The sequence below is a fragment of the Numenius arquata genome, chromosome 3 (assembly GCF_964106895.1).
Source record: "Numenius arquata chromosome 3, bNumArq3.hap1.1, whole genome shotgun sequence".
In the NCBI taxonomy this organism is placed as follows: domain Eukaryota; kingdom Metazoa; phylum Chordata; class Aves; order Charadriiformes; family Scolopacidae; genus Numenius; species Numenius arquata.
Window position 1 is genome coordinate 28,536,270 of NC_133578.1, and position 23,618 is coordinate 28,559,887.

Consider the following 23,618-nt stretch of genomic DNA (forward strand, 5'->3'; position numbering starts at 1 on the left):
GCCCTTTAGATCTTCCCAGTCCATGCCAGTATGGATTGAATGAAGTCAGTAAGTCAGTAAACTAAATAGGTATGTACAGCAAAGAACTACTCATAATCTCCTTGAAGGTTAAGACCTGAAATAAAAATTTACAACTTGAGCTAACTTCATCTTGCTAAACAGGTACTATGATCTAATGTGAGCAGGTGAAAGGTGTTAAGGATGACAACTACGGCTACTCCAAAATTTAAGGAAGGATAAATGACAAGGGTATCATAATTTGAACACCTGCATATCTTAAGATGGTTTGAAATCCAAACCTCAATATGTATTTCGCAATCATGTCTTCCCAGTCTGAATTATGAACCCAAATCTGAATGCTCTTGGAGTTTAATGATTAGATTCAAGATTGCAATTTTGTACCTAATATATAGCACTGAGAATGAAATGACACTATGAAAAGTTGTGGGCCATTTTCCCTTAGTACAGGTATTTCGTTAACTTCAAAGTTCAAGTAGTTTGAAATTCTATCATTCTTCTTACAGACTTTGACAAAGTTTATTTAAGGGTGAGGAAAAGAGGCTCTTGAACTAGCATAAAGAAAACAAATTAATTGAAAGGAGGATTTGTAGTGAAGATGTTGTACATCATTATTCATAAAATGTTTTACAGTGTGAAGAGTCCCTTATGCATGTATCTATAAGTTGCCATGCAGAAGAATATAGCAATAATAAAAATAGAAAAAATACAGTTAATTGAAATTATTTAGTTAAAAATAAATACAATCAGTTAGTGGGGACTTCTGCCCATACAAGGTTTACTGGGGAGCTGGATGTAAGTCTGCCTTTGGTTTGACTTTAATTGCAATGAGACACTCCATATACCCAAGTCCCTTGTGTTGTCCAGTCCATCATTGCTGTAGCAGTCTACCCACTGTCATAAAAATTTCCCATTTCCTTGAGAGATGAAATTTTGAGATTTAGATTTATGCTATGATTATGAGTTCAATTCAGTGTGCGAGGTTGGCTGGAGAAGAGGGAGGAATAGGAAGGATAAAACAGCTTTTCTGGCAAAATGAACTGGACAGGTATGAACTGGAGATATGAAGAAGAGGTCAGGGGGTGAACTTCATCTAAATGAGTATGCCTGAGCTATTTAATTCCTCGTGGGAGTCATAAGATCTCGTACAGCTTGAGATCAATTTTTAAAAAGAGATAAATCAGCTCTGATTATCAACAAGAAAGATTTAGCTGCTGCACATATCAAGCATAATAGTTTTTAAAAACTGCAAACATTAACAATTTTGAAATACCAAACATCTTCCACATATTAAATCCTGCATCAGTCCTCCCATTTTTTTAGTATACTGTTGGCCCATCCATCACCAATGATATTTCATCCTCTGTCCCAATGCATTGCAGCTTATATAGTTTGTTACCATCTCTCAGAATTGAGGCTAGGATTTAATGTCTGGATTGTGCAAAGACTTGCAAGGGGGTATTCCCTTTCCCCTTGCTGAGGAGGAAGGCTCATTTGCTGCCCTAGGGTTCTTCTGAAAAAATGTCTGAAACACTAGGAAAAGAGGAAATTTTGTTAGCAGCAGCAGGAGGGAGCATATTGCCTTCCAAAGGTGGCAGTTTAACTGAACATAATCTATGGAGTGTGAGAACTCTGCATCGGCTTTTCAGGCTCTACTGAGGCCAAATTTTGGAGGATGAAGCTCAAAACAGGGATTCTCAAACCTTTTGCTGGCAACTTTCCTCCACAAAATAGAAGGTACTTTTGTTTGTCCAATCAATCAAATCATTTTCCCTTTGTAGGACAAAAAAAAGAAAGACAGGATTTGCTCATTAAGGCTCTTTTGTGTCTGAAACAGGGGACATTGTAGTAAGCACCTGGTTGAGTGCCAGCAGAAGTGCCAGCTTTAACTGATCTTCCTATCTATGGATCCTCCTGTTGATCAGACTGTCATGGGGCTACCACACACATCTGGGCAGGACCATGACCATGAGACAACGGGACAACAGAGTCTCACAAGGGTCAGAGCTGGAAACAGAGCTTAGTACTGCTGTCCTCATGAAACTGAGATATACCTAGGTAGCTCTTACTAGCTATTACATCCTTGAAAGCCAGACCAATGCTTGTAATTCCTTCCCTTCTCTTGGCTGTGTCCCTGCTTTTCACTCACAACCACACCTCCATGGACATCTACCTGTGCCATGGCTCCTCTTAAGGCCTGTGCTTCAGAGGCCCAGCCAGGACTTTTCCTCCCGCAGCACTGGAAGGGCTCTGGGGCATCAGTAGCAGGACTTTACAGTAGCTCCTCTGCGAAGAAAGGGGAAGCTCAGGGGAGATGCATGGCAGACCCCCTGCTTGGCTATACAGTGGTGATGGAACAGAAATTAGAGACTGCCATGGTCACGTTAGAGGGATGTGTAAGTTCCAGGAGTGTAAGGAAGATAAACAAGATTAAAAGATTTAAGATTTGGGGAGGTACAACACCTCACAACCATGACACAGTCCCCATTTGCAATAAAAGTAAGAGATTGCAAGCACTGTCTGTGAGGACAGGTAGCTTCCAGAAAAATACTTGGCATCCACCATGCTATTTGACAAAACCTTAGCCAGGCAGTAACTTCTATGGACTGCAATAGACTAAAATTAGCAAATCTCAAGGCATATGGGCAGAGGAAAAAGTATCTTTGCTTCCAAAAAGCTATGTTTTTTTCTCAAGGGACTGACTAAAACATGCAGCCAGTGAATAGGCATTGCTTTCAAGCACAATATATTTATTCAACAGAAGACTCCGTGGCCTGGGGCTTCATCCCCATATAAAAGTCTGATGGAGAAACTGCCCTCCCTTTTACCTTACTTTTCCTTCTGTGAAGAAGCTGATCAGCTCTTCACAGGGGCATCCTCTGCAGTCTGCAACAGGTTGGCCTGGCCAAGGAGCCATAGCAAGGGAGTGCAAGACCTGCTGCATTTCCTACCACAACATCTGTCTCATTAGCTTCAAGGTAAAGGAAACTTCATTTCCATCTCCAAGGAATCCAGCCCAGATGAAACAATACCTGTCTTTCCTGCTAAGTGTGTTGGTTATCTTTCTATTTAAAGATTAAGGAAAAAAAGTGTGCTCTTTACTGGAAAACATAGACGTTTTAGTACGTACTAAAGTACGTACATGAAGTACATAAATGTACTAAAGAAAATGGCCACCCATGATGAATAGTGCATCATGATTCAGAATTTCCACCAAAAATTTGAGTAAAAGAAATATCCTCTTTAAGATGGTGAAAACGTATGTTTTATTTTGTGAGAAAAGAGGCCTCTCTATGTTTTAAGAAAACTCCTGTCACTAAGTACAGTTATTAATTCAAACACAAGTCTCCAAGTGACCCCAAATGTCTTCAGCACACAAACCACATCTCTGCTTCTATAATTACAACTAGCCAAAGTGTCTTTCAGAGACCTGAACTCCATTCCAGTAATGGTGACCCATTTCCCTTTCCATGAAAAAGCAGTGTTTGGTTAGTAGACACCAATAAAAGCAACAGCTGTGAAGAAAAATGTGCAGAGAAATGCTGCTACAGCTAAGCTAGTGGAATAAAACATACACAGTGGATTTTTTTAAATGTAGACATGCAGACTGATCGCTTTGATGGCTAACCAGAGCATCATACCACGTGACCATGGAATCACTTCTGAGTCATTTTTAAGCTACACTTTCTCTGCTTTCTGTGGTGCTGTCAAATGCAGACAAAGAATATGAGTCTAGAGAAAGAGCAACAAGGATCATTTTTTAGGCATTTAAGTGGTACTAAGCAGTCCGCTGGTGCCTAGGTCTGCCCTTTGAGGTGTCCAGAGATCTTGCCCAAAGAACGTGTTAGCAGAAAAGAGCAATTCTTTTGCCTGCATACAGTAGATCCCTGAAGTCCCAGGAAGAATGGATTTAAGGTCAGAAAGGGATTTTTTTTAAGTGGTTATGACATGTACCTAGACCATGTCTCGTTCTCCAGCAAGCTATTGGTGTCCTGTGTGATCTGAGATCTACCAAAGTGTTGAGAAACTGAAACACTCAGCCTTCTCCAACCCAATGTACAGCTGTTTGGCTTGGGCAGTGGTTGCCACAGCTGACTGAAGTACTGTGGTGTCATATTCCAAGGGCCTGGGGACAGTACTTCACCAGGGGATTCACTGCAGCAGTTCACAAAGCTGGAGAAGGGATGGAGTGTGCAGCCTAATGGTTGCACCTTTGCAATGCCATCCCAAGGACTACTAATGAACTTCAGGAGAAAAATTCAGGCATAAAGTACCAAAATAGATTTTGAATCAGAACTATGGCTTGTCCCTCCTCAGGCGAATGCTAGTGACTTGTGGACTACAGAGATTTCTCTCTCCCACACTATCACTCTCCCTCAATGAATCTTCAGCCTGTTACAGGATATTTAGACCACACCTCCTGGGAGGGGCTGTTTGATACCCAGAAGGATGCTCAGTAAAATACTCTGCATTGGGTAAGCCACATGCCACTGACACAATTACAAATCACCTTAATTAGGCATTTTGCAGTTGGATGCGGGCTAGTCTTTGTGCCTGCAGACAGATGGTGACCCATATCTGCCAAGGGCGAGGGAACACCTATGAGAGTTCAGAATTTTGGGAGGTTTTTTAGCAACCATTTTATACATCCTTGTCTGGTATCTCACATGTTGTCAGTGTTTCCTGTGTCAGACTAATACCGTTATAAGGAAACTAGCAAACATGTTTAGAGCTACCCCCAGTTACTGCCCCTCAAACATACAGGCAAAATTCAAGCCGGCATGGAGGTTTTAGTGTAATGAGGGAAACAGGAGACACTGGAGTTATGGGGGTCTGGCTAATGGAAGGAGCTTTGAGGTTTCAGGCATGCGTAGGAGGAAGAAGAGGAGCCTTTCTCCTTCTTCTCTCCCTTCTACTTCCTCACTCCATTGGGTTACAGAATTCCCACCTGGGACTCTGTGATACAACTACCCAGTTTCCTCCCCTGAAGGAGCCTCTGCTCTGTCTTCTGCAGTTGTGGAGAGAAGGAAGAGGAGAAAGGGCTCTGCATGTAGCTCTGCTTATACAGGAAGCAGGGTGGAAGAGATGAGACCTGCTCTGCAAGCCGGAAGAGAGCTATCCTTTGTCTACATTTTAGGGAAGATTTGCTCAATGCCTGTCAACTGAACTGAGTCCCTTTGAGGGAGGAAGGGATAAGAAAATTATAAGAGGCTAAACAGATGAAGAGAGGTCAAGCTCATACCTTTGGAGAACTTGTATTCAAGTAATGCTTTGCAAAGCCACTTTATTTCACAGTGTAAACTGTATGGGCAAACTTTAGTGAAACTCCAAACTATGCAAAAGTCAAATGATCTGGACTTTCTTAACCAAGGTTGAGATTCAGGTCACATTTGCTTAAAATACAGTTAATCTGTGAATACTTTTGCCACATCCGGCTACTTTTGATTTGACATCAAAATAATGCAAATTTTGCAGTCCTTTCATGATGTGTTTGCATTGTAGTCAAACATTTGATGAAGCACTGTGGTTTTCATTAAGTTTGCTTAAAGTTTTGAGCCAAATTCAATCCCTTTATTTGCAGAGGCAACTTATGTATAATGAACTCAAACAAAATGGATAGTCAAGCTGTTTTTGTCTGGTTCCTAGGTGGTCATGCTAACAACTCTGCAGGCCAATTCCAGCACTGCTGTGGTGAAACTCTCACTGAAGTCTCTCTCCTGCTGTTCTCAGAGGTCCCTCAGAGCTTGCCTTCCAGGCAGCTCTCTGGGGTCCTGTGTAAGGGCTGGACAATCAGAACTCGCTTTCTTTACAAACCTTCTCTGGCTCTTGAAGTTTTGTCAGGGCCACAGATTTCTCAGGCTACCAGCAAGAGACTTCAGCACAGTAAATAGCCTGAGAGTAAACTGACTGTTGTGAGCTTTGAAGAATTCCCAGAAGGTTGAAAGTGGTAGAAAACAGTTTCTGACACTAGCCCCTTTTCCAGCACAGACTTCTAACACGTTTCCTCTGCTGCATCAAAAGGGTTGAAAAACAATGCAAAGAGCATGAAAAGCAGCTGGTCTCTGGACCAACAGCACAGTTCTGCTGACACCTGCACCTATTGATAACTCTAGGATAGTCCACTGAACATATGCAGAGCAATGCTTAGGATCTCTACATAGAGCTGCAATACATGTCACAGATAATGATGCTCATAAATAACAGTAAATAAAAGTAACAGCAATGTGAGTTCACATATGGAGAATCAAACCCTTGTTTGGAAGCTCAGCTGGTGAGGACAGCCAAAAAAGCATTTCTCAATGTGTTACTGCTCTGCAGGGCCACAAGCAACACGAAATAAATGAAATATTCTCATAATGAAACTATGCATATACAATGCTAAACGCACGGAGTAAGCACATCTGCTAGAAGATGGTAGCCTCTCCCCACTTGTATTCAAAGCAAACATACACTGCTACTAGCAGTCTGCCTTCTGAACAAACCCAGACAGCTTCTCGTGACAGCCTAGGATCAGAATCAGCAACTTTAGCAAGACTTATCTTCGGAGAAGAAACAAGGTCAGAATCTTTTATCAAGATTGGCTGTATTTTGAGAATATTAATTTCAATATTACCAAGATAAGATTAGTAATATTGAAATGAATGATTAACCACACAGCTTCCAGGAACTGAAACCCTACAAACTAAATCTCTTTTTGAAAGTTGTATTTTATCTAAGCACACTGAGACTTTGATGATCAAATAACTTAATCTATCAAATATGCAGAAGTGTTTCTGAGGAGCATAGAACTGATGCATACTTTTTATAAGCCTGTCATGTTGCCAAAATAAATACATATATAACCTCACTTTTTTTTTCCTGAAGAACAATTGAAGGAGCCAAATGATATTTCTCTCAAATCGTTTTGATCTCTTTGCTGTTCTTTTTCATTCTTCCCCTCCTGCTCCTTCATATTTGTCTTCTGCCTTTAATTTGGAGTTTCTTCAGTTGAGTGAGTAAGCTTTATGCTGCATGGGTACAGCAAGGCCCTGACACCTCCTTTCAGGCCTTCCGGTACACACAGTGTAAATAGAATAAAAGAATAAAAGCCTTCCCATCTCTACACATCTTCTGAACGCCACCTTCTCCCAAGTCACCCAGCTGTAAATGGGCAATGCTCACTTGGCTGAGAGGCTGCAGCCGTGGAGGTGTCACTTCAGCTGCTGCCTCTGTAGGTACTGCGAAGCCACAGTGAGTGTACCCTCATTACACGTGAGCTGATAGGGCACCAACACCCAGCTTTGATCTTGACCTTCACCTTTTGACTACAAACAACCGCGTGTCAAAATCTGTTTACCACAAACTGTGATGGGTGTATCAAGAGCAACTGGAGTCCACTTACTTCAGGCGCAGACAATATCAGTACTGCACAGAACTAAAAAGTCGCTTCCTCATCACAATCAGCAAAGAGCCTATGACTTCCCTTGGGAACTCAAAAGATCCCAAATTTCTTTCTTCAGTTTCACAGCTCAGTACTCTCCCCTCGGATATTGGCAACTCAGAGTATTGCTGCTTATGGGAAGGAATTCCTTAGCAAGAATTCACGCTACATGATTAAGGTCTTCAGTGACTCCTGTGGACATCTTAAACTGGAGCAAACAGGAGGCAAAGCAGGAATAAAGCTCCTGAATCTGGCTAACACAGCACTGCTAGCAGAGAAACAAGGTCTGCCTAGAACTGCTGTGCTCCACAGGCTCGCCACTCCTTATCTCTTCCAGATCATAGACACCCCTAATCCAAATGCCAAGATGAGCTGAAAGCTGAACAAGATAACTTTGTTCCCTGCCTCCTGAGATACGTCTGATCATTGTAGCAGTGGAGCCACAGCTGTCATGGGAAGGTCCCCATCATAAGAAATCACTCCTAAGACAAACCGCCCTATGGCACAGACCCTTCCCCCTGCAATGACAGGTGGATTTGGAGAACCTAATATATTCTGGGGCCCACGATATATTTGGATCTGCCATAATTATATTCAGGCTTGTATGTTACGGGTTACTCTGCTCTAGCTATTTCCCTGCATCCTGCAGTACGGGCTTCCCACCTGTGGGTCCCCTCCACGGATGCAGTCAGTGAAACTGGGGAGTCTCTCAAGGCAGGGGTGCCCTCCTGGAAGAAGGGCAGGGCAGGTTCGCCCATTCAGGACGAACTACCCCTGTGGAAACAATCTGAGCAGTGGGAAGTGGGGGCAAGGCATTACCGGCTCCATGCCCTCTAATATTCTCATTCTTCATAAAAAGAGAAGGTGTCTAGTGGACTTAAGATAACAGTCAATAATCTGTGTTTTGCAATCATCTCTGTATGGCTTATGCTGACTGGAGATGTGATGGTACACAACTATAAGAATGATCAAAAATGAGGAATTGGAGTAATCTGCTAAAAGAAGTCAATGGACAGTAACATCAAATAATTTTAAAACCCTGTGCAGGTCGATATGGAGATGGTTTCTCTCAATGAAATAAAGGTCCTGTTTGGTTGGTTTTTCATGTGTGGCACTCCCATAGAGTCCAAGACTGTTTTCATCCTGGTATATATGGATCTGTATTATGTTACTCAGAACTGAAAGATTTCCTCAGTGAGCAATGCTGGTGAATAACACCAGATATTATGCTGCTACAGCCATGATTGCTGGTCTCTCCTTGTCTCTGGGTGAGAACGATGCAGACAGCACAGAGTGGCCTTTGAGATGTCCTAGTTGTAGATGGTATTGCTGTTCTAAAAACTGCTTAGACGCATATGCGGTTTTGGCTTCTGAGAATTGGGTTGAATGATGGTTGAAAACTTCAGTATAGATGCCACTCATGTGTGTACTAGAGTTACAGATGATAAGGAAATAATAATAATCAGTGTCTTACATTATATATAGATGTGTACTATATAGAGAGTATGTAATTATTATTGTATATACACACATATGCACACGTACATTATTATAATCAGTCTATTTTGGATGACATATAAACAATAATTTCTGGTTTATGCTCCAAAAAGACCTGGAAAAGTCAGAAAATTATATTATTCACAATTCTGAGTATATGAGGAGACAAGGAGATACATACTTTTTTTTTTCTTTTTTTTTTTTAAATAGTTCCAGAACAGTAAGAATATTACTAATTAGAGGATGAACAATGTCTACCAGCTTTTAGTAAAAGATTTACAGCCACAAAGTTGGTGGGCTGTATTTTCATATTGCCCCATTCTAACAGTTACCGGGGTTATTTCAGTTTCATGAGGGGAAAGACAATGTAGACTTGAGCAGTCTACACTGGGGAGGGTGATCTGGTATGCATAAAAGTAAAGCCTCTGGGCCTTTGGTTCATAGATCAAATTCTTTGCCTGTGAAAAATGGCAAACCCCCCTAGGACATGGGATTTGAAGGCTCTAAAGCATATTGCCACATTTTTTTCTTGCCATTATGAAAAAACTTCATTATGTTGGTCCTTTACTGAGGGAAGAATACATTGACAGCACGATGCCTGGGAAGAAGCAGCGTTTCTAGAACGGTGTCAGAACAACAGGATTAAAAGTTGTGATTTGCAGAACACGGTTCCTAATTGCTACCAGCAGGATGTTTGTATTTTGAGGTGGGCCTGATTCTACAATAGGAAAGAGATCACATCAGTGATGAAGAAATCCTTTGTTACAAAGGAGGAGAAAAGGTACAGCATAAGGACACAATATTCAGAGCCTTACCAGTACATAGCCTTGGTATGTCACTGCATGGCTAGGTACAGATTTATATTTTTAAAGACCTGAAACATAGCACTTTCCCCCAGGCAGCTATCACAGATGGACAAACATATTCAACCCCATCAATACAGAGGCTGTTGTATATCTCACACAAAGAGAACACTGAGAATTGTCATGCATTGAAGGACAGAGTTAAAGGAGGGCCTTTGCCTTTAGACGGTGATGCAGCTGCTATTGGGAAAATCATAGCCTTTGAATTTAACAGATATTTTTCCCCCACGTTTTGTTACCTACTACTGCAAAACAGTGATACTTGCTAATGAGACCAACACACAATTTTCTTACCAGAACAAGGCACAGATTATTTCTATGTATCTCTGCATCTCTAAAGCACACTGTCTAGACCATTTGTGAATGCTAGAATTTGACAGGGAGCCTGTGGCTTTTTTAAAGAAAGCTCAACTACTGTGGCCTCTGGCCTGTAGGGATATTCTTTTTCAGGGAAACAATCAATGCAATATGCTTTTATTACAAGCCCAAACCCAAGAAAGAAATCCATTATTATTATTTTACTGACTTATACCCTCCTTGCTGGATATCTTAGAATCAATCATCATGATTTTGACACTTTCTCAAATTAATCTAGAGTTGCCAAAGTTAAAACATGTCTTCTGAGAAGGCTTTTCTCCCTCATGCCATTTGTCAGAGCAGCTAACAAACATATATTCCCTCTCTAGCACATATACAAAAGAAGGCATCAGAAAAGAGTGAGGAAATGGCCCTCCTGGGGAATCAGAGCAAAGGTTACAGGATAGCTGAAAAATCTACAAGATTTGTCATTTTGAAGAAAAATGTAACTTCCTCTTTTTCATTATGAAAAAGCTCCATCTCAGGCAGAAAAAAGAGACGTCAGGATTTCCCATACAGTATACAACCCCTGAAAAAGAAAGGGAGTATGTTAATAAGTTCAACTAGAGAGAAGGAGTACATTAATGTAAGCACAGGAAACTGGTGAAGTCCACTGTACAACAAACAGGCAAACTTTTAAAAATTTTTCTGTGCAGTAAATTTGGCCAATAAAGTCCTCCCCAAATTCAGCATTGTGAAAGATGCTAGTAAATTCTTCTGATGTCAGTTTTACCCAGAATCCACAGTTTCATCATGTGACGATATAACATTGAAAGGGGGTGAAGAGGTGTCTCTTCAAAACATGCCAGCAACATGCCAAAGACGTACACTGCTGCATATATTAATTATACAAATGTGTTTCGCAGCCTGGTTTATTGCGGCTTATGCTAATTTAGAATGATGCAACTTATCGGACCAGTTGCAAAAATTCCTACCACAATTGTGACACAGATTTGCTGATATTTGAGGTGTCAAAGAAAACAAAATCCTTCCTTGAGTGATAATTTAGGAGAACTCACATATGAGCTCCTGACAGACCAATTCTTCAGAGTTTTTGTTGGCAAGGTGGAAAAAGCATTTACAAGTTGTTAAGAAAAGGCCTATATAAGTGCCACGGGGATTGCTCTACAGTGTGCTACTCAGGAAAATCCCTTGATTTGGGCAGTTCAAAGAAGTTTTTTCTCGAATACAGCTTGGTCCTCAGGAGAAGAACCCTAAAAAGAAAGAGGTTACTGCTGCTTTCTGTGAGAAACCCAAGTCTGAGGGACACTAACATGAGAAATACAAGCCCTTAAGCAGACTAAGAACATGGTTTGACAAGAGGTTTATCAACAAAAGAGTTAAATCTATCCCCTCCACTGACTGAAAATGGAAGTATCCTTTTCCTGTCACCCTCAAAGCATCCAGGAGCCCTGGTAAAAGTTACTTCATAAGAAAGGGTGTGGATAATGCTAAGCATTGCTTGAAAATACCGTTTGATGTTACAATAGTTGGCAACCTTTGTCTGAAGAACTGCTTTGCAAATATTCTCTCATTAATTTTGTAGGATTGACTACTGCTGTTAATGATGATCAATTGTTTCCCAGCCACAAAATAAGCACAAGTATTGCAGATGATTTGATGGACTCTGCTTGTGAAAGTGGTTAAAATGAAAGTTAAAATGAAAGAGTGTCAGCCTGCCAAGTATCTGCTAAGTCCAAAGTTTGCTGTCTTTGGTGTTCTAGAAGTGATGGGTGGACACAGCAAAGATTTTACACCACAGGTTGAAATGCTGTTTAATAAGATTTATCAATGTAAACATACTTTTGGAATGGAAGGCTCTGGGATGAGCAAGTGACAAGAGATCCAGTTTCAGGGAAACACGTCTAAGAATGTCTTCCTCATATTGAAGTATCTTCATAAAATGCAAGTGAGCTGAGCAGTTTCCATATTCCTGGGTAGCCAACTTCTCCTATGGTTTGTACCTATAACATTGTCAAAAACTTCCCACATTTCCACTGGACCCATTAACAGTGGTGGTCACTCTACATCCTTCCAAAGTAAATTTCTGTCCCCAGATTCCCTGCTTTAACCAGTGAATACTGATTAGAACATTCCTGGTAGGGAGTCAGGTCATATTTTAAATCCATGTAATCGATGCCGTTCTCAGCAGTAAAAATTTGGTGATAAGCAACACAGTAAGGACCTTTACATAGAGGCTTTTTCTCTGCTAATTTGTGTGAGTAAGAGTTGAAACAGTTCTAGCTCAGACTTTGACACACACTTCAAAACCACAGTGAATGAGAACCACATTTAACATAAATCTCTGTTACCTATGGGAAAGTTTCTCATCTTTTTTCTCAGCTACTTCTTCACAAATGGTGGGCCCCACGCCTATTGACCTTGCTTCTAAAGGGTTCAGGAGGACATGTGTAATAGGAACTAATTTTTTTTTTTCTTTTAGGGTTCCTTTTCTTACTATACCTCAGACACAAACACTTCCCTGAGAGGACAGAATCCACCTTATTCAAAATGTCCTACCATTACACAAGGCTTGGCAATCTCCAGGCTCTTTCTCAAAAAGGATACAGCTTTTTGAGACAGGCTGTCAGATCTGTATCTGTTGTTGTTTAACCCCAGCTGGCAACTAAGCACCACACAGCTGCTTTTCACTCCCCCCTGGTCGGATGGGGAAGAGAATTGGAAGGGTAAAAGTGAGAAAACTAGTGGGTTGAGATAAAGACAGTTTAATAGGTAGAGCAAAAGCTGTGCACGCAAGCAAAGCGAAACAAGGCATTCATTCACTGCTTCCCATTGGCAGGCAGGTGTTCAGGCATTTCCAGGAAAGCAGGGCTCCATCACGTGTAATGGTTACATCATGTGTAATGTGTTAAAAGACACACACCATCACTCTGAACATCTCTCCCTTCCTCCTTCTTCCCCAGCTTTATATGCTGAGCATGACATCGTGTGGTATGGGTGACTATGGTCCTATAACCCGCTTTGGTCAGTTAGGGTTAGCTGTCCCAGCTGTGTCCTCTCCCAATTTCTTGTGCACCCGCAGCCCACTCGCTGGTGGGGTGAGAAGCAGAGAAGGCCTTAACTCTGTGTAAGCACTGCTTGGCAATAACTAAAACATCCCTGTATTATCAACCCTGTTTTCAGCACAAATCCAAAACATAGTGCCATACTAGCTACTATGAAAAAATATTAACTCTGTCCCAGCCAAAACCAGCACAGTGCTCTACACCTGTCGTGTTCATCACAGTAAATCAGGAACACACAGAAGGACATATCGTGCAATAGTTGTGGCATATGGAAGGATCTTCATAACTTTGACCACAACCAATAACTGTTCTTATTCAAAATCCAAAGGCTTTCTGATGATTTAGGATTTAGTTTAACCATTACCTTACCAAGAAGAAATGTTATGATGGCCTTATTTACTCTGATCAATGCCTATAAATACTTAAAGGGTGGGTGTCAAGAGGATGGGGCCAGTCTTTTTTCAGTGGTGCCCAGTGACAAGATAAGAGGTAATGGGCAGAAACCTGAACATAGGAAGTTTCACCTAAACATGAGGAGGAACTTCTTTACTCTGAAGGTGGCAGAGCACTGAAACAGGCTGCCGAGAGAGATGGTGGAGTCTTCATCTCTGGAGACATTCAAAACCCGCCTGGACGTGTTCCTGTGCAACCTGCTCTAGGTGGACATGCTCTGGGAGAGGGGTTGGACTAGATGATCTCCAGAGGTCCCATCCAACCCCATATCATTCTGTGATTCTCTGTGAACAGCCCCTCAGCAGAATTACTTAAAATAAGGGCCAGTTTACCATCCCTGGAAAACATTTAAGCACTGTTAAAGATTTTCTTTCCAGCCATCTGTTCACTGCTCAGCAGTAGCTCACACAACTTAGCCTACCTGTCCTACCTTTGCTCATGTGGAACAATAATTCCTGAAGGGATGAATAATAGCAGTGCATCATAAATTATGCCCATTTTTTACCTCCCTCAGGAGATCTGAAAGCAGTTTCTTCAGAGATGTTGTTCCAGCTGTACAGATAGTATATTTCCACTAAATCCTCTTCCCAAGAATGTGAGAGATTCAAGGATTTAACTGATGGTACTGTAAAACCCAAGCTCGTGATTTATGCACACACTCCAGCATAGGCTTTTCTGCACAGAGTAGAGTAAAAGCTCTCATCACTTATATTGTCTCCTGAAAGCATCCCTGTCCAAACATCACACACTTCTGAGACTTCCATCCAGCTGCTGGATTTAGCATGCCACCCCAGCTACTTCAGTTGCTATTTGCTTGCTTACAAGCTTCACTTGCTGTTTACTATTGCAACAACACATCATCAGTAAGGTAAAAGCTAACCTGTCTTACGATGGTCTAACCCAGCTCAAGATCCTTCTTCTCTATTTCCTTTACTCCCTTTACAGATGCACCAGTATCAACCATGTAAACCCTGCCATGTTTGTAGTTGACTTTTTATAATTCTTGAAGGTAAAAAGAGCCAGTGCTTTTCACCAGTAATCTTTTATTTGGTACCTTGTTCTCTGTACTCTAATAACTCCATCTGCTTTGAAAATGTCACTGGCCTACGACTATTAATAACCTTTTTCAAGGCTCTTTGGATTTCTAACACACTCACATACCCTCTCTTGGTTAAAGAAAGGCCCTTCCTTTCTTATTTTCTTTCCCCTTCCTTTTTTCCCTTTCCTTAGGGAAGGGCTTTAGAAGGTTTAAGCCCTGGTAGCTCTAAGGCAGTGGCAGAAAATGGAGCCTAGAGCAGAGGCAAAGTTTTTCTAGTCCTGTTGTCAGGTGTCACTGGCAGTGATGACAGCTGGTTTCAGTGCTGCTATCTGAAGGAATTCAGCTGGTTACTTAAGGGCAGTCTGGACCTAGAATGTACTCCTACTCACAGCTGTAGGAGATTTAGTTCAACTATACCTGTGTCTCCTCATTCCTACTTGCTACTTTCAATGGTAATCAGTTTCTCCTCTCACATGTGCATTTACAGTTTAGGTCACTGAGGGAAAACTACAATATGCTGTTTAGGAGACATAAACTTCAGCCCTAATCTGATCAAAGAAAAAGACAGCCGAGTTGGTGGCCAGCCTCCCACGCCATCCCAGCACCCAGCTTGCAGTATCACCACAGCTTGACCTCACTAGAGTCCAGCCCACAGCAAACCTCACTCAGCTGCAGAAGTGCTATTGCCTATGGAACAGGATTGTACCTTTGCTTAATATGACACATCAGGGTGGAAGATGATGTAAGACACAGTCCACTCCATTCCCATGGGTATTAGAAATCTGTTTTGCTCATTTATGGAGTAGACAGCTTCTGCTTTCAAGAGAGTGGAAGATTTAGGGGCAGGATATGGATCTTGCCTTCAGCCCAGAAAGCTAAAACAGGGAAAAAGCTGCTATGGAAGATGTGCTGCCTTGGATTCATGTGGCTTTTTATATTTCTATAAGGCTTTATATGAAGTGAGACCTGGAGAAATCTTGATCTAGGGTCTCTTCTCAGAAGGCTCATAATTTGATTTTATCAGGTAACAGTCTCAATCTAGTTTTAGAGCGGGGGAGGAAGGAACGTGCTCGGATCACTAAAAACCAAAGTTGAAATAGGCTTTACTGGCACACACACTGCCAGTTTCAGCACAGGTGACTCAAGAAACACACAAACTGAGTCACTGTTTCAGTGACATCAATGCTACCTCCAGCAAATAGCCAAAACACATCAAGAGTTGCTGCTTCTGTTTTAACTCATCCTGTCTCTGTCATAGGACAACTAATGGATGTTGTTTTTTTATCTGTGGCAACCTGTCACGTTTTCTAACTGGGAGAAGTGAAGGATGGTGCAGTGACCACAGCCAAGGGCTAAGCGACCTCTCCATTCTGTGAACAGGCACACTGACAACAGTAAAGTGCCTCTGACTGTGGCTTTACTACCTCTGTCAGCTGTGCCCCAGAACGGCCTCCAGTTCTTGAACCAAACAATTTGAGCCAGTTGCTTTCGTGTTGCCCGTAGCCATAGAGCACAAGTGTGCCAGCTGCCTGCCCTCTTCCTGTACAAGGAGAAGAGCAGAGTGAAAATGAATGCTTGGTCAGGAATCTGGATTCAAGCCTTAAACCCCAGTCTAATGTGGTAACCTGTGTGACACGCACCCATCATGGAGTTACTAGAAATTTTCTCAAGTGGGAGCACAAGAGGCATAAATTTACTCTTCTAATTAAAATGAAGGTAACGTATCTTTGGGAGGATACTGACGGTGTCAGAGCTGTAAGAAGATATGGTCCAGTTCCTTACATCATTCCTTTACCTCACTTTAATCCCAACACTTAAATTTAGGATGCAGCAGTTAGAATAAGCTCTCTGTGTGGTAAAGTAGGATGTTTAAAAAAACTCACATTTTGTTTCCTTTCTGCTGGGTTTAAACTTTTAGATCAAATCACTCGGAAAAGATGTTTGTGCAACAGGAAAATGTGGTATCAAGATTATCAGAACAAGGTAGACAATAATATATTTCATGTGACTTGATTGCAAAAAATGACAAGGAAACCACAGGACATCAGTGTGAATGCAATGGAACAAGGCCACGTAGCATGTGTTGTGTGCCACAGACGTAAGGGTTATATAGACTTGAATGAGATTCAATTTAGATCAAAAGGACCTTCAGGGTTTTTTTGTTGTTTTTTTTTTTTTTTAAGATAGAGGCATGTCTTTTGGCATTACACAGCTTGTGGCTATTGAGGCAGATCTGAAGGTAACAGGATACAGAGCACGCACTTCTGATTTACTAGCACAAACGGCTTACACAGGCATGGAAAGTAAACTGTTTTAAGCCTTCAAGATCAGAGATAAGACTTATTAGCAGGACTGTCTGGGGCGCTTTTTCTCTTCACTTCCTTGCCATGCTAACTTGGTATAAAGGTACTTCCCTGACTAGCCTATTTGCACAACATGACACCCAGATTTTGTAACAAATTCTCTGCACTAGTCTCCATGCCATGACCCCTCATCCCACCTTACTCTGCTGTCGCATCTTGCCTTTGTCATTTTATCCTGCTTCCTCTCATATTTCTTGGGTCAGTTCTAGCTGTTCTTTTGATTCCTGTTTTCCTACAGCATCTTCTTCTACCTGCAGGTGGGAAGTAACGACATGACAAACACACCTAAAATACCACAGAAATAGGCAACTTGGTCACTGTGACCTCCTGGTTGAATGGTATTTTGCAGCAATCTAAAATGCTCCTACCTAACAGCAGTCTGCAAGAACTAAAATATACAGTGTCAAGTATTGTGACAAGTAACTCACAAAAGATACTTTACTGAGCTTTTTCTGTGTATTTTTCACTATTCCAGAATTCAGTTCTATATAGTATAACTGCGCCCTGAAGAATTTTGTGCTGAAATGTAATGCCCACTAGGACATCCTAGTACAGATCACTTATTCTGTAGAGCTGGTGCTAGCCAGGAGGCAGTCTTCTCTCTCCCTCAGAAACCTTCATCCATCAGTTCTTGACAACTTATCAATTTTACAGTTTAAGACTCATCATATTTTAAAAACTGTGGATGCAGCTTCTTAAATATCACTACCAAAGCACCCAGAACAAGACTTGCTACATAGCTTAGAACATGCACAAAACACCTTCTCTCAGCCTGATGTAGTTGATGGCTCCTTCATTCATGACTTGTTAAGTATTTCGTGTTCAGCTCTGTGCCCAGCCCCATACATCGAAGCCAGGCTCATGGGGGAGACCTTCCATGTGCTATGGCTTCCAACCAAAGACTTGCAAAGTAATGCCCACTCCTGAAAGCTGTCTGCCTCCAAGGGGACAGTGAGATAGAGCAGATGGTCCTCGAAGAGACTGTTGCTTAAAAGCAATTGCTAAGGAGGAGGGAAATCATAGCTGTCTACCCCACTCCCTAATTTCCAGCTTTCTCCAACCAAGAACCTGCTTTCAACCCAAAAGCTCCCAGCAATCCTGCAAGTTTCACTCCAGAAAAAGAGAAAACTCTCTTTGACCTACTGATTTCTAACTTCCCATCTCAGCTTCTCCCAAGCATCTTCTGGAGAATATTAAAACAAAGACACTTTCTTCAAAGCTCCAACTTTTCCTGCTACTCAGAAGGTCCTGGCATAAAGAATCATTGCCTGGCTAACACCAATGAGAAATGCCAGATGTGAGCACAAATAACCTGGGCACAGAGTCGTTCATAAACAGAGCACAGGTATCACTTTTTGAGAAGAAATTAATTTGAATTTTGCAAACCTGAATAATTTCATAATAGCATATTTTATAATTTTCTGTTCACAATTAAAGATCTTGACAAAATCAGCCAAATGATTATAGTCTTCCCCGGAAAAAATGCAGGCAAAATTACTTTAAACTAAGAACTCTCAAATACACAAAGAATACATAATAACCCCTTTCATTCTATATCTTTCTTTCTCACTTTCTCAGAAATAATTACTTTACATGCCAGATTCTGCTATCTTTAAAACTGAGATCATGCTGTCCAAATTAATAGGCCCATTCTTGAACTATGGTACATTTCAACATATGTGAGTTCCGTATTAAAACACCTGTGTGCTCTGAAGTTTTCTATTGGTACAAGCTGAGATTCTGTGTGGTATACTCTCACTGTGCAGGAACAAAATGTTTTACACCTTATTTTCTCAAATCAAGCTTTTTAAAAATAAATGGCTACATCATGTTTGCCCAAGACAAAACGTTCTGTCTGTATCACAAAATAAACCAACCAGTGGAATGGGTCTCTGGTATGATGAGTAGTATTTGGAAGCCAGAAAAAAAGCAAATCAGTCTAGCCCTCATTAAGTTGTTCTTTTTCAGAGAGTAAACGTTAACAAGACTTTTCTGTGCTTAGAGAAAAGTTTGAATCAGACACTAAACTATTGGAAATACTTATTCAGAAAAAAGCATATACCGCTGCTATACCTAAGGTTTTCCAGTGTGTTCAATACACTCATTTTTTTACAAGAAGCACCTCTCTCTTTCATTTCACAGTCCTAAAACACGTCAATGCAAAAGTGTCCCAATTTTGATTTTGAAAACGTAGTCACCTTTCCTCTTATGTTACAGAATTTTCAAGATTAAAATATTCATTTCAGGTACATGATTCCAATATTTGCTCATATATGTTCCTTCCCCCTAACAAATATGGCTAAATAGTAAAGATGACTTAGATAGCACTTCTAAAGTAATTTTTTCTGGGAAATTTGAAAGGTTCAACATAAAAAATTTAAAAGATTTACAGACTACTCAGATGTGCTGTGGAATTCAGGTTACTCGCTTTCAAACAGCCCTCATTTCATGAAAAACATACATTTTGATCTCTGAAGTGTGTACAGACCGAACACGTAACTGAAAAGTATCTTTGCAATGCACTTTGTTACATATTTAGGGAAGGCTAGGAGCACACATAGATACTGAGAATGGGATTGCATTACTTTATGCAACTGTTGTCTCTCTTTGCTTTTATTATTAAAATTGTGTGCATTGGGAATATAGACACTATATTGTTATTACTCTAGAGCAATTTACTGCCTGGCCTTTTGCAGGTTCTTGTATGCATATTCCTTTTATGTTCTTCATTCTGAGTCTCCATTATGTTTTGTCTCCCCTGTTTAGATCTGAGCAACTTGAAACGTTTACCACAATAATTTATTTAATTTGATTTCTTTAAACAGATGTAATACAGAATTTTTCTAGCTTGTCTGTGCTTGGAAGACATAAAGTTGTGTTTGATAAAAACATAACATCCAACATAACATCCCACCACTTCTTTTGAAAGTTTATTTTGCTAGTTGATCACTTTCAGAATTAAATTCCTGAACCTTTATTTGTGTGGGTAAATCCTTCTGGTCAGGCTCCCTTCTGAACTACTGCACATATGCAAGGGCTACACGTTTGGAATTGGTGTTTGGAATTCAAAACTGCATCTTGAAAAACTTGCTCAAATCTTTTGGGAGTACTGATCTGTTGTCTGCATTGTATTAGCAGATAGAAACTGCAGCTTTCACCGGTATGGGCGTATAACTCTGTTTCTGCTACAATACCAAATAGGCAAAATGGAAGGTGAGAGAAGAGTCCTTCCTCTTCTTACAGATGAAGAAATAAGACACCTTGCATGTCTTTTTGAGCTCTTTACGGATAGTTTTGAACAACTGCCACATGTCAGGCTCAATTGAATTATTTTGAATTTACAAAGAATAAATGAAGATCAGAATCTGGCTCATGAAACTTGCCTGAGAGGAACAGGAAGCTTGTGGGAACTGAACCCAGAAAGAAAATTCATGTCTACAAAGCCCTGGAAAAGAGCCAAACAATTTATAGTTATAATAGATTAGAGCGCCTGTCCTAGTTCTACTTGCTGATACCCAACTGCTTACTGCCTCATATCCTGTAAACTCAGACTGAGCATTGATGCACTCCCACATATGTGGCACCAGCCTGACACCACTTTCGTCGTTTCAGTCTAAGCTGACTACAAATTTGGAAGCTTTTAGTCAGCAGCTAACTTGATAGTTTCACTGTCTTTAATGGATATGAACAATGTATGTTGTGCTTGTTATATACATTTTCTTGCTTTGCCAGTAAAAGCATTCCTGTGGCCAGAGTACTGCATGGCATATTGATTCTGAGTGGGTGTTTGGTGACAAGCTGAACTGAGCTCGCTACCTCTGAGACTGTATAAAATTTTACCTTTTTGTTCAGATTTTCACTAGGTCCTTTCCTGAGTTCCTCTGACTGTCTTTTTCATGTTTTGGCCTGTAACATCTCAAGTGACACAATGCAGCTGCTGACCTCCACTATGGCTGCTGGCTTGTCCATCTAATAATCTGGACCCTGAAATTATGGAATATCCTCTTGGTTGGCCCATGATGGACCACGGACAGACCTAACTAACTGTTTGTAAAGCAGGCTTAGTAGTCTTCATTTTGGCATATCATATTTGGCTGTAAATAGATATTGCTGTTTTAATCTTGCCTTTGTTTCACTGTAATATACAGAGGGTATTTCCACAAATCAGATTATTTAAAAAAAAAAGACGTTTTTTAGTTTGCTATGTGGGACTTTTGCATATATCACTCTTGTCAACTATAATGAAAGTTACACGTGTAAAAACCCTGATGGCAGATGTGATAAGGCAGATTTGACACACATCACTCTGCTGATAAGGATGCTACAAGACTTTGACATTTGTAGTGAAATGCTTCAAGGAAGGACTGTATATAATGGATAATGAAATGCAGATGGCTTGAACAAACTGGATGCCAAAAGGGTGACCAGCCTTGGAAGAAAGTTTGTGGCAGAACTCATACCATGGAGAAGACCAGAGACAGAAAGGGTAGGCCAATTTTGACCCTCTATCATTACGGGAGAATTAGTGCTACTGAAAGTGAAAAAGAAGGAATAGGGAGAAAACAAGCCCTAGAAGATCAAAAGATAGGGTTGGAAGATTTGACAGTAGCATGATAGTTTGCCTGCACCCTTCTTCCCCTCTTTCCATTTCACAATGGGAGTCCTTGAGGGCCTGGTGGAGGTTACCTTAAACACACTATGCCTTTACTGCAGGCTTAAAAAAAAAAAAGTGGCTACTGAAATATTGTACATCATTTCCCATACCACTTGCATGAAAAGTTATTTCTCTCTGTCAAAGAAATGGCATTTTCCATTTATTTGAATGACAGACATACCTTTTCTCTACCTTCTACTTTCAATAGCTTTGGCTACTCATAGCTGGTTTAGAACTATAATACTGATTTCCTTGCTGCTACCCTAGTGATTGGTCATACAGTACAGCTATTGCTTGTGAATCTTGAAATCTAGCCAAGTCTGTAGTAAGTTTCAGGACTCTGCTTAAAAAGATAGCCCCCTCAGTTTAGAGAACTTGAAATGGGGAGCCTGGGACGTGCTTAAAGAAGTATAGTTATAACCTGCAAATGATCTAAGCCAGGGTTTGGAAATCTTCAAGAAATCTTGAAGCCAGAAAAAAGCATTGAGGGAAATCTTAAAATCCTCAAGTCTAGGAGAAGGCTTTAGATTTAGGTTTATGACTTCTTGTTTGCTACTTAATGTTGGTGCAATAAGGCTGTTCTCTATCCCATTAATGTCTCTTAATGCTGCATTCTCCTGGCTTACAGCCTTCTTTCCTGTGCTTAAAGAAAATAGAATCTAATAGCCTGTTACCGCAGGAAGATGCAACTACCTTTTCCCATATATTACCACAGGGAAATCCTTGCATCAAGAAGTTGTTCACCATCCATGGGCATTTTCCTCAAATGGCTAAAACCAGAACTATTAACTGCTGAAAAAAACTGAAGACATCTCAGATAACTGGCAAGGGCACAACTGGCTGCAGGTCAGCCTATGAAAGCTTGGCATCTCAGGTGAAGAACGCAGCTGTTTTAATGTAATACAGTGGTCTGTGCTCATGCTTTCATAAAAAGATAGAACACGGTTTGATAACAAACCAACCATGGGCTCTGAGTTTATGGAAAAAAGAATGGGAAATGCGCAGAGCTGAAATGCAGAGACTTTCTGTTACATTTTATGGACTCTGTTTTTCATAATCAGAAGGGATTTTGAAAAGCCAGAACACAGAGATGCGGGCATAAAATGCCATGAAAAAGAATTACACAGATAAAACAAATAGCTGTACAGTCCCCTTTTGGAGGTGACCCATGTGAGTCAATGAAATGCAGGGCGTCTCTGTGCCATACCGTGGAGTCCAAAGAAATTAGTGTCAGAGGGCACTGAACACCCTTTGCAAACCTGCAGCCACATCAGAGCTGAGCTGGGCCCAAGCTAATGGCCAGGCCCCAAGAGCCCAGGTGAAGCATTACTAACGCAGCTGCCCCACCGCTGTGGTGGGTTTTGGCTCTCTGCAGGAGGCAGTACACTACCTGTGGTGGCACTGACACCAACATGCCTTGGCTGTGCTCCACAGTGCCATGCTGTGCATGTCAGCTGAGAGGTGGGCAGACCTGACCCAGGTGATCTGTTGAAATCTCATTTGGCCAATACCACTCTGGAGCCCATCAATAAATCCTTGAACTAAGTCTTTCTGCGTAACTGAGCGAACTCCCCATCTCCACCCCTTGCCAAAATAATCCATTGTAATCTGTTTCAAACGTTGCCCCGCTCATGTCTCACAATGTTTTTCCTCGCCTCATATCCCTTTTTCCCCCCACAAGAGGGCACCAACACTGCATCCTTTGAGACATTTTATTTCACAACGAAACGTGTCTCAAAGGAAACAGGGGGGAGAGAGGCCAGAGGCACCCAAGCAGCAGGTTTCAGATCTGCAGCAACTCCGTTCCCCCTCAGGGTTCCACAATTTTAATTCCAAGGTTTCAATTCAGAAACATCTCTAGTGACAGCTGCATGAAGCCTCTAATAGGAGGTCGTTGCATAAAGCCACTAATAGGAGACAGTAGTTCA